Consider the following 13,297-nt stretch of genomic DNA (forward strand, 5'->3'; position numbering starts at 1 on the left):
ATCTTAACCAGGGCTAAGCCTAATTTCAGGTCATCTTTGAACGAGCCTCATTTTGGGGCAAACAACATCCCTCTACGGTGAACCATTGTGATAGGATGCATTTGTCTCTATGCAATGAAACAACACCATTATAATGGTACCTCATTGTAAGGGGCTGTGATAAGTAGATGCATTTAACTAAGGCGAAGAAAACCTGAGAGCTACACATTTTGTAAAGTAATCAAAGCCAACCATCCAAAAATAGCAAAATTAAATCGTTTCAAAAAAGCCTGTGCAGGAAAATTACTTAGGTCAGAAAAAAGAGAGGTAATGAGATACACAGTCATTAGCTAGACCAGACTTTATCACGGGGGCAAACCCCGGGATCATCCCTGTGCGTCCACATGACATGGGGATCCCGGGATCAGGGAGGGATCATCCCTCCCTTGCCCCGGGATGTAGCCCTCCACTTTGGGTCCGGTTTTTCCATGGTCTCGGGCTGAGCTCGAGACCATGGAATGTGTGGCCCGTTGCTGCGGTTTGCCTCGGCTCCACGCAATTACTCATGCGGAGCCAGGAATTGCGCCCATCAGGGGTAGGGTGGGGGGAGCAGGGAAATGAGATAATTTTTTAAAAAAAGCACCTAACTTTAGCACATGAGCATTCGTGCGCTCCTCTTCCTTTAAAAATAAAAAAGGCAGGTGCGACGCCTCTCTTCAAGAGGTCCTCGGGCCTCACGTGTAAACGGAGGAGGGATCTCGCGTTTATCACAACGCGAGATCTTCCCTCCTCCGTCGTGGACTATCTGGTCAGTCTAGCTAAGGCCATAGTCTTTCACTTCTAAAATACCAGTTTAGGTTCGGATCAACAGGGCCTAAAGATCCGTACTTCCTTCTGCCAGCAGCAAGGGTTCAGGCCAAGGCTTAGATGTTATGTAGGGTGACCATATCTTGGAAACCAAAAAGGAGGACACCCAACATGGCCACTGTGTTGTTTTACTGTTTAATGCCAATTATACTTGATGTAAGTATTTGTAATGTTTTAATGATTATTGCTATTTGCGATGTATGTGCTGTTTGGACTTCAAATAGAAGGCTGGTAAGTGGTCAATTCTGTAGAGGGGGGAGCGAGTGAATAGAATGTAAAGTGAATGCTGATTGGCTAGTGGTTCAAAGGTTTGGATTGGCAGTTAGCAGTGAGGCATATGGGTTTGTCTGCAAAAGTGTTTAGAACAGAGTAGGAACAATATTTTTTATTATTTTGGGAACAGAAGGAATGGTAGGAGATAGTGTAGAGATTAGTGGGTAGCATAGGCAGAGTTACTTATGAAACTGTATTGAAACAAAGAAGTCGTGTGACAAATAAAACCACAAGCTTTGTAAACTGCATAAACTTACTGATCGTTAAATAAACATTATTCTGTTTCATAAACTGGATTGGATTCTTGAATTACCTGAGGTAAGGTACAGTATTATATGATGGCAGCGGTGAAGGCAAAGAGTGAGTAGAAAGTGCTGGGCTGGTTGCTGTGAGGCCAAAAAGGGTCAGCGAGTCACAGAGTCAGTGAGCAGCATTCTGATGACTGCCTTCCTCTTTGGGATCCTTTGATTATAGAGAGGAATAAAGGAGACCATAAAGGGAGGCGTCACAGCCACCCCCCAAGGGGGCATGCCACCCCAACATGGCCTTGTTCACATGTCTGATTCTACAGCTCACAACTAAGACAAACCTGTTCTATGTAATACCTTATTGTTAAAATCACTGAAATAAAGAACAAGCGAGACATTCCATGTATCTGAAATTAACTTCGTGCACTCCTAATTTTGTAGCTTTTGCTATACTTTGTAGCTTTTGCTATATTAGAAACAGGACAGTCTCTATGCAAAAGAATAAACGGGCACAAATCTGCCATCAGAAATGGCAGTATTAAAAAAACAGTGAGGGGATACTTTAACCTCCCAGGGCGCTCTGTCAATGACCTCAAGGTAGCTATTCTTGAACAAAGGTCCTTCAAGGGCAGATTTCAACACAAACTGCTGAATAAGGATTCATCAAGAGATTCAACTCTGCGTCCAAAGGTTTTAACAGGAACAAAGTTTTCTTTTCTTTTTTAAAATCACACTACATATATTAATCAACTAATCAATGCAAGGATGTCTGTGCTACCACCCAAGAACTTTTTTTAATAGCCACTATAAATAAGGTAGCTATCAATATCTGTACTTTCTGCATTTCATTTCCCTCTGAATTCAATGTTTACAATCCCACCCACCTACCTCCAACAACAATGTCTATATATTTCTTCCAATGAGGAATACTTCATGCCTTTGATGAAGTAGACTGAGTCCAGAAAAGCTTATGTCTAGGACTTCCAGTGTGGTGCCTACAGACACCAATATGCCCACAGATACTTCTCTTGGTACGCACTAGGTCCCTGCCCTCCTGGTTTTTATTTTATTTCTTACGTTATTATTTGTTTTCACAGGGAGGCTGGCATGCTGCAAAGTGAAATGTGGCTCTCTAGTACCATCTTTATTGGGGTTCCAAAAAGTGATTGTATGTTTTGTTGCTCAGATCCCACCTATGTCTTATACTTAGGTTCTTGGGCAAGTTACTTTTCTTTTATCCTGACCAATTTGCCTTCAGGGAAGTGACAGTTTTGTGACTGATTATGGCAGCCATTTTATGAATGGACAATCCCTTCATTGGAGTCATTTTGTGAGAGCACCCATGAGACCCTTTCAAAATTCAAAATATACCCACCAACCCAAAAAAGATGGGGATCCCCCCCCATGCCAAAATAGATTGATTAATCTATAAGAGTCACAACACTTTTTGTTGCTTTTTCTTTGTGAACAATATTTTGTGCCTGCTGTTATCTCTTCTAATGTGACACTGGGTTCACTTGATGTTTTATGATTGTACATCACTTCAGCCATCTTTATATAGAAAAGCAAGTCAAAGCCTTACACGAGGGTGACTCACTCACCTTTATTGAGTGGTGGGCAGATGGCATGGGGAAGACATATGCACATAGGGACACACTGGCACCATAGAGTGCCAGTGTGGAATAGTAGCTCAAGTTCAAGATTTAGAATGGGTGGAGTTGGGTTCAAATCCCTGCTCACTCATTATCTGGCTCACTGAGTCACCTTGAGGCATTCACTTTTTCAGTCTAGCCTACACTACAGGAACGTTGTGAGGATAAAATGGGGGGGGGGTAATTCATGTATGGCACTCTAGACTCATTGATGGAAGGGCAAGATAAAATGTAATTTTGTAAAGCAACCCTTTTTTCTATCGAGAGCCACATTTCCCCATGGATAATCCGTGGGAAATCAGCTGTTGGTAGTGAGAACGGCCAATGCCCAAGATGGGTGAGTTGCCCCCCTTTCTCTTTTTGCCACTCTCTTCTCTCTCTGGCCTTAGCTAGACTTACCTTATAATCCAGGATGGAGGAGGGAAGATCTCATTTTTCACGCGAGATCCCTCCTCCGTTTACACGTGAGGCACAACGACCTCAGGAAGAGAGGCGTCACGCCCACCATTTTTAAAATTATTTTTTAAAGGAGAAGCGAAGGTAAGTGGTTTTTTTAAAATTAATTTAGTTTCCCCGCTCTCCCCACCCTAACCCTGATGGGCGCAGCGCTGTGCCTCGTGTGCGGCTCCCGGCTTCGTGTGAGTAATTGCCCGAAGCCAGATTCAACTGTGGCAATGGGCTACATTTCGCAGTCTCAGGCTCAGCCCGGGACTGCGGAAAAAGCGGGCCCAAAGGGGAGGGCTCTATCCCAGGGCAAGGGAGGGATCATCCCTCCCTAATCCCAGGATCCCCTTTGCGTCATGTGGATGCACAGGGACGATGCCAGGGTTCACCCTGTGATAAAGCCCGGTCTAGCTAAGGCCTCTCTCTCTCCCTCCCTCTCTCTCTCTCTTTCTGCCACTGCCTGTTCTCTCTCCCCCACATCTTTCCTACACAGCAGTCTGCCAGGAAAGGGGCAGGTTGCTCTTGCCAGAGGTCTGAACTAATCTCATGCACAAGGCTTTGGAGATTAATCTGAAGGGTACATTACATCAGGGCCAAATCTATACCTTGTATCAAATCATCACGAATGTGGAATTAAAAGCAGGAAATAACACTATGAAAGCGACATATGGAATGTGGATTGTGCCCCAACAGTTATCAGTGCACCTCAATACTGTAATAAAGTAGTAGTGTAGATCTAGCCCTGGTGGAGGGATGCATGCAGCCATGCCCAGTGAAATGCCTAGAGAGAGAGATCCATATAAACTTGATCGCATGACATGCTTTCCACATGGTGGTAACACACAATAGCCTCCACCTTGTTCTTGTGCCCCACTAGGTGTAGAGGCTACGCGAACCCACCCTGAGCCTCTCTCAACATGGCCTTCACTGCGTCTTATACTGTGTATTTGTTATTCCTTAGACCCCCTCCACTTCTCCCTTGCCAAAATATTTCAACTTCTCCCAATAAATTCTGGAATTTAAGACAATTTTGCATCATCTGCTCCAGACTTCCCAATCCTGATGTTCTCCAGTTTTTCAGACTACAACTCACAGCATTGGTCATGCTGGCAGGGGCTGATGGGAGTTGAAATCCAAACTACCTGGAGGGTTCCAGGTTAGGGAAGGCTATTCTATTCTATGATAGGAGTTAGGCCAGCTTTCGTAGACCTCCTAGTTGTATCCTGCATGGGAACATAGCACAGTAGTGAAGGGAGGTTGTATAATCAAGGATTACTTCAGCAAGTGAGAAACAACTGAACTGGAAACTCAGCTTGTGATCTCCTCAGATATGTTGCCACCGCCAAACAAGGGTGAAGAAAGGAGAGGAGAGATACTGGAAATGAACCAGTAGATGATCTGATAGAGGAGACAGCAGGGTTTCAAATTCACAGATCAGTAGAACGCCTTCTGCAAGGAAAGCCAACTATTTGGATTAGGCTGTCTCCACTTAAGCGGAGAGGTTGCCAACCTTTGAGGTTGAGAACTGGCAAAGCCTGTTAGGCAGGCTTTTAAAGCTTGGAGGAAGGGAAGTGGAGAACTTTCGCTTACTTAAATCATCTGTTATGCTCTTCCAACACTTAAATTAAGACAGAAGCTAAAGTACTTCTGAAGCCGAAGGATTAAAACACACACACACACACACACACACACACAATCTACTGGGGTAATAAACAGCAAGTGGAAATGGTATTAAGTGATAGTAGGTATATGATGATAGTGACCATAATGAAGCTCAGTAGAATGATACTTAAAAGCAAGACAAATAAAGGAAAATGAGTGGCTCCATTCTATATCAAAGGGAAACTTAGGAAGAAAAAGCAGATGAAGGTATTTATCCAACATTTAGAGGGGAAGGTAATTTTCAAAAATCCTTGAAGTTGCGCCTAAAGAAGTTCTTTGTATTCCAACCACATTGGGTTTCAACAGCTTCTTTTAGGATGCAATTCTATGCCAATTCGTGGGACCTACTTCTGAGTAGGCACATATATGATTGAACCGTACACAAACCACTTCTCAGCACTTGTCAAAGTATCTCCCTCTCTTGAATCTTCCTCTGTGAGCAACTGTGCCCATGGAAGATAGAAAATAAAACTAACTCAATAGCTCAGGAGGCTTCCATAGGAACATCTGTAATATTCATTTGTGTTAACCAAAAGGGAGAGTGGGGGAAAAACTACATGCAGGAAAAAGTCCTGAGATGTTATTCAACTGGTAGGCAGCTAGTTAAGAATGTTGAGTTGATTAATCATCTGCCTATCATTCAATTAAATATTTTTATCACATTTCTTTCTGACCCTTTCTCCAAGTAACTCTGGGCAGTGTGCATGGTGCTTTCATGGTTTCTCTTTACACCAATCTTGTGACATGGGCTGAGCATAACAGGTAGTTACAGACCAAGGCCAAACAATTAGCTTCATGGGTGGATATTTTAATCCAGATCTTCCTGGTCAATGTCTAATGTTCTGTCCTAGGGATGCAGAACCACTGACCTGCGGAGGCTTGCCTCCAGCCCTTGAAGCCTCCTTGGGTTCCTTGGGAGTGGGGTTTGGCATTTCAGATTGGAGATAATATTGTGGCCTCCCCTGTGTGCTGCTCCCTCTCCCAACTGGGAGCTGTGCCCCCTTCCACTGACGTTGGTGGGTGCGGACATGCTCACTGATGTCATCCGGCTAGAGATGAACAGACTTTATAAAATCTGTTCTGTCTGCATTTCGCGTTCCTTTTATTCCATCATCTGCTCATTGATGGAATTGGATTTTTCCCAATTTCCCAAATTTGCACTTGAGAAAATGTGCAAATCCCTTCCAAAATGCGCATTTTATGCTTTAGCCTATGGAGGAAATGTGCATCTTTGGTCCATTTTTTTTTTTAAAAAAACACACCATATTTTTCTATGACCAAATTTTAGGGCTGCTTCAGAGACCAATTTGAAGCTTCCATATTGGCTCTGATCCACCTCAGCCCAATTCAGGCCCCAGGCACCTGCCAAACAGCTGCTCAGCAGGCGCTCAAGAAAGCCAGGTGTGATCCTGAGCAGCAATCCATTGGATTTCCCCACCCGCTTGCCCCTGAACCCATTGATCTGCCCCTGCCCACCTGCAGGACATACTTGAGCCTTCCACTCATGCCCGGCAGCGAGCTGTCCTCCATGAGAGCTGCCATTTGTAGAGAAGATGGGGGCTGTGTCTTTTCCTAGATCTAATGTTGCAAACGACTGCAGCCGTATAGGGCCATTTCCGCTAATGGATTTCTCCAACATCCCTACATCTGACCTGCAGATGGCTTGGTGGAAGGCAATTCTTGCATTTGCACCCTGCCTCTATGGTCTGGTGAAACAACCCATGAGCAACCTACGCTTCTGGGTTTGTATGTAATGACAAGCTGTCATTTAAATGACCCAGATCTCATAACCCAACAACAAACTATGGGGTCACTTTCTGCGATATTCAGGGTTAACAAACCACAGTTTGTTAGCGCAACTGCATTCACACATCATGACAGCCCAGAATTCAACAACCTATACCATGGTCTATGAGTATATACAAACAAGCCCAATGCCTAAGATGCTGCTTGCTACCCAAAGAGCTTACCTGTAATATTTGTAAAGTGCTTGCATTAAAAAATAATTAACAACTTGGCAAAATATCTGCTGCCCGTGTAATTGGGGGCACCTTTTAAAACTGATCAATGGGTTTCTTAATTAATAAATAAAACTAATGAATCAGCTAATTGTCACAGCCCCATGTTTTCTTCTTTTGAGATATACTCCAACAACAAACTTCCGAGAATGAGAATATCAGAAGATTGAAGGAGGCTTGTCCACATTGCACAAATGCTTGCAACTGGTTGCAATAGGCAGCAGGAGTCAATAGCATCAAGTCCCCGTACACACTTAACTTGAATAGTATAGACTAGAGTTCTAAGATAAACATCTGTGTGTCTTTTTCCTAACTGCGTGTCTTTTTCCTAACAATTCTGCACTGGCAAGGAGATGAGCGAAAGGTACCCACGAGGCATTTCCACTAATCTCTGTGATCAAAGACAGGTAATGGGAGACTATCCCTCTAATTGCTTTCAGGAGTTTCAGGCTGAGTATGTTATGTAGATTTTAGCTGTCCATCAAAAGAGAGCATTTGGGAGAGGATTTTTATAGAAGGAAGGAAGGAAGGAAATTATTTAGAAAGCCTTATCACCTTTTATAGGTCCACACTGAGAACAAACTCACTGCAGGATGTGATCTAGATCCTCTTTCCTTCCTTTTAGCCATGAAGACCAACAGCAGAACAAAACAACAACAAGTCTCCCAGTCCCAGGCCAACTTTACCCCCCAAAATTGCATGTTTCACTCAAAAAAGTGATCCTAATCGTGCATACAAGACTGATCTAGGAATTTTTAATATCAAATTGTTATATACCTCCAGGATTGAGCTTCTTTTTTTCCAGAATTCTAGATGTACCCTGATTCCTGAATCATCCTAGTGGCCCAATCTCCCTGTTAATACTGGTTCTAAAATGCAGGCCTCACGGCCACAACATCTGGCTTAATTTTTGTAGATTTTTTTTTTTTTTACCTTTGTGGGGGCTCCCCTCCCATCTTGCCTGCTGAAGCATTCTGAAGAACCCAAAAGCTTGCACACCGTTTTATTACATTTTGGCTGGTCCTAATAAGGAATTGCCCAACTATCCATTCTGGAGCATAATAAATAACGTGCAAGTCCTTAAAGAACAAGCCTGTAATTCTGCCTCTTTTTAATGGAGCATAGGGTGCAACACAATTCCTCAGGAGGCTGCACATTAACTTCCTCCATGCCTAGGATGTTGATGTGGCTGGACATATCCACAGGATGCCCGGTTTAAACTGCAACCCTCCTTCACTTCACTTTCACATTTTATTTATTTATTTATTTATTGCATTTCTATTCCGCCCAATATCTAAACCTCCCTGGGTGGTTCACAAAAATTAAAAACATTCAAAGTATGAAACAACAGTATAAAAACATGATATAAAATACAATATGAAAGCACAACCAGGGTAAAATCAGCAGCAGGGCAGAAATACAAATTTAAAATACAAATTTAAAACAGCCAAACTAAAATTAATTAGAATGTAAGCCTATGCGGCAGGGTCTTGCTATTTACTGTTTTACTCTGTACAGCACCATGCACATTGATGGTGCTATATAAATTAAATAATAATAATAATAATAATAATAATAATAATAATAATAATAATAACACTGTTAAAATCCGAGAGAGAAAAAAGGTCTTCACCTGGCATCTAAAAGAATGTATAGTAGGTGCCAAGCGAACCTCCTTAGGGAGCTCATTCCACAGCCGGGGTGCCACAGCGGAGAAGGCCCTCCTCCTGGAAACCACCTGCCTCAACCAGCAACTCTCAGTGGAAACCAGGGCAGGATCTACACTACTGCTTATAACGGTTTATAATGGTTATGACCACTGTTCAGGCCCAGGACACATTACATATACCTTTTTCATACCATTTTAAAAGTGTTCTATCCTGCTTGGTGTAGATCGGGCCCAGAACACAGCAGCAGGCAGGGGTCCAGGCAGTAGTGCCCAGGCAAATTTTGAAGTGTAGGTACTCATTGTGACAGTCCCTGTAGCCATGCCCCCAAGGAGAATTCGAAAGTCCAGGTAGCTCTGATATCAACAAAGCAGTTTTCATCTCTACCAGGAGCAGGTCTTTTGTGAAGTTGATGGGTCTTAATTGCCAATTCAAGACCAAGTCACCCCAAAATAGTTTGCATTACCAAAGGGAAAATTCATTTCCTCAATCCTGTGAGGATTGCAGCTAGGTTTTATGCTGCCCATCCACAGCGGAGCTGCCCACCAATTCTGTTCTGCGTGTCACCAGCCAATGACAATTTTGCTCTTTGGGGGGACAAGCCCCCAAACAGGTATTTCCGCTCATTTCAAGTTGTCCTGGAAGTGCTGAATTGCAGTTCCACAAACGACGGGAGCTCCTTGCGGAGCGGCATTGGCAGGGCTGTTCATATGTGCAAGGGCAGTGTTGGATTCCGCAGTGTGAGCCCTGGCTCCATTACACCACCAGATGCAGGACAAGAATGACCTTCAGCATGCTATTATGTGAGGTATGGCAGGGCCTTGGTTTAAAGTAAAGAGGCTGTGGAGTTGCCGTGTGGCCAGCACAACAGCTGGTGTGGGTGGCCTGGCAGAGGAGGAGTCTTTAAAATGGAGCCTTATGTGGTGTAGCAGGATTGAGCCCCAACTTTTCAGCTCACTTTTCTAGACTTAAATCGTTTCTTCCTTCCTGACTATTAGAGCAGTACGACAATGGAATCAGTTACCTAGGGAGGTTGTGGGCTCTACCACAGTAGAGGCCTTCAAGAGGCAGCTGGACAACCATCTGTCGGGGATGCTTTAGGGTGGATTCCTGCCTTGAGCAGGGGGTAGGACTCGATGGCCTTGTAGGCCCCTTCCAACTCTGCTATTCTATGATTCTATGATTCCCCATCTTCCATTAAAATGAAAATATCCAGACACAAGAGTGTCAAAAGAAAGGATTCTGGGGGATGATTCTGTAACACGTGAAAACAGTTCTTTGTCAGTAAACAAGCACATTTCAGCACAGAGACCATGCACATACAATACAAGCAGTTGCGGTGTGAGGCGGTGTGTGTGTGTGTGCAGTTTCTTCACACTTTGTCCCACTATTCCATCCACACCATCACACCATCTACCATTTCCAAAATGTTAAAGTGAAAGTAATGACTCCAAAACCAATTTCCTTTCATGAGTCAAAGGCTGCAATTTTATGCACACTTTGGGGGGGGGGGGGGGAGGGTATTTTTCTTATGGACCACACAGCTACCTTTGTTTTTGTTTGAGTAGGGGAGTGAATCTCATTGAATGCATTGAGGAAAGGTGCTTAGAATGTTGCTGTGAGACACATTCAAAGGCCCATAATTCAGATGAAGTTAGTCAAGACAAGGGTGACTATATGAAAAGGAGGACAGGGCTCCTGTATCTTCAACAGTTGTATTGAAAAGAGAATTTCAGCAGGTGCCATTTGTATGCGTAAAGTACCTGGTGAAATTCCCTCTACATCACAACAGTTAAAGTTGCAGTAGCTATACTAGAGTGACCAGATACAAAAGAGGGCAGGGCTCCTGCAGCTTTAAATGTTGTGATGAAGAGGGAATTTCACCAGGTGCTGCAGGCATATAAATGACACCTACTGAAATTCCCTTTTCAATACAACTGTTAAAGATACAGGAGCCCTGTCCTCTTTTCCATATGGTCACCCTACCCAGGAATTCATCTTAGGTAGGTGTTTGTATCTGGTCAAGACGGCAGGGCTTCTGCAGCTTTAACTGATGTGATGAAGAGGGAATTTCACCAGGTGCTGCAGGCATACAAATGACACCTGCTGAAATTCCCTTTTCTGTGCAACTGTTAAAGTTGCAGGAGCCCTGTCTTCCTTTTCATATGGTCACCCTAGTAGAGTTGGAAGGCCATTCAAACAATTAATCAAGGCTACAGTCCTTGAAATGGATTGCAGGTTCCTCATTCGGGTATAGTAGCAATTCTTTTCGGGACACAAGTTTTTATGGATTAGTTCTTACTGTCAAGACAGCAGAGGGAGCACAAGTCACTTGTGGGTTTATTGTGGGTGTGGGTGTGTATTGTGTTTTGGGTTCCAAAACTAAGATAGTACTTTTCTCTTTCATTCATTTTCAGGCAGCAACTGAATGGGGCAAGAAAATTTCTTCCATTTTCCATTAATAATAGATACACACAGAGAGACATAGTGAAACCAGTTTTAAGCAACTGCTAGCACTCTGAAATCCAAGGATTTACACAAACAAGAGATTAATGCATCCAGTGTGCATTGCCCTGTTCTGGTTTCTACATATAAAATAATATCATCCTTCCTATCGGAATAATAAAAGCAGGCTGGGAACTCCACGGGATGGGAACATTTGCAGCAAGTATCTTGCTATTACATTTACACTGGGCCCATTCAGAAGACACCTTAAACCATGGCTTTAACCATGGTGATTAAGCCAGAAAGCCAGGTTGTGTTGAACCACGTTAAACCATGGCTTTAACCACTGTGAATAAGCCTTTTTGCTTTATTCACTGTGGTTAAAGCCCTGGTTTAAGGTGTCTTCTGAACACAGCCTGGCTTTCCGGCTTAACCACCGTGGTTAAAGCCATGGTTTTAACATGCCTTCTGAACGGGGCCACTGTAATCTTTCTGGGTTGGAACTGTAGACAATTTCTGTAGTCTGAGGCATCAGATAGCACAAAATATGTTGAGGAGGAGAACATTCATTGATAGTTATTCCACTTGGGGAGCTACATTGCTCATCCACTGTATGCTACAAGTGGAATTACAATTGACATTCACTGTGTTCTCTCCACATCCTAGACACATAATAGCCATGTGTGCAGTGTTGACCCTTCTTCTGATGTCCATCCATCAATGGTTTCCACGAGCACCCTTCTGCCAACATTTTGAAGCATTTTAGCATGATATTTTATGGTCATTGTGCAGCAAAAAAAATCAAAGAGACATTAGAGTGACAGGCAGCTTTGTGACAATTCATCAGGAGGTTCAGTTCTATTGCAACGGTCTCAAATGGCGATAAATGCTTTTTAAACTCACACCAGGATGTTTGTGTCATCAGAAATATTTGTGAAGGGCCACTTAATAATGCTATCACTGATAGTAGTTGCTGTGTTTAATTTCTTCTGACCCACACAAACTTGTGTATATACAGTACACACGGAGTATAGTTCACATCTGATGAAGTGAACTATATTCCATGAAAACGTAGGCCATAATAAATGTATTAGCCTTTAAGGTGCCACAAGACTCTTATGGTGAAGCAAACTAACATGGCTGCTACCCCTCTGGAAATTGTGTTCTATTGTTTTTGAAGATGGACAAATGAAGCAGCAGCAGTAGGTGCACAGGGCAAGAGAATCACAGCTACACTTACTTCCAAATAAACATGGTTACAAATCGAGAGGGGGGGTACTCGATTTGGAACCATGTTTATTTGGAAGTAAGCTTGCCCTGTGCTACAGGCACTGTTTTTTGCTTTGTTTTTTAAACAAGTTGTTGTTGCTGTTGTTATGGCTTTCACCTGAAAATACCCAGTCTCTATTCTAGTCAATTTCACAACTGGATATAATCAGATAACTGAATCTAGTGAGTTTCACAACCTTGCCAGAAAACTTGCCAGCTTGATTTCCCGTTTTTACTAGTTGGCTCTGAAACCAGAATCATACAGCAAGCACTAAAGAAAGGATGGGAATCCCCACCATCCCACCCACCTTCTCCAGGAACAGCTCTTCCAACTTTGCCTTGGTCTTGCATTTTCCAATCTATACTTACAAAGAAATTGCATGGTTATTCTGCTCTTACCTTCCTTAAGGAATTTTCTGTGATTAAAAAAAAAGTCAGAAGGTGTGCTAGAGAAACTTAGGAGGATTACAACTGGATGACATCACCATCTGAAACCTTCGTAAAACTGTGTAAATGAGGCATGGTAATTGTGCATTAAAAGCTTCATCTGGAAGCACCCTTAGACAATGCTCTATATTACTGGCTCTGTTCATCTACGATGCCATGTAACAACTAGCTGGCTTCATAAATTCCCAGTTTCCTACTATCATCACATGCCCAAAAGAATAACCACATAGCCAATTTCAAACAGATCCAGCTAAAATGTTCAACACCACCCACAGTGCTTAAAAAAACTAAACAAAAAACCCAATAAGTTCAGCTCCAGTTTTGGG

This window comes from Elgaria multicarinata, chromosome 5, assembly GCF_023053635.1.
Source record: "Elgaria multicarinata webbii isolate HBS135686 ecotype San Diego chromosome 5, rElgMul1.1.pri, whole genome shotgun sequence".
Classification (NCBI taxonomy): Eukaryota; Metazoa; Chordata; class Lepidosauria; order Squamata; family Anguidae; genus Elgaria; species Elgaria multicarinata.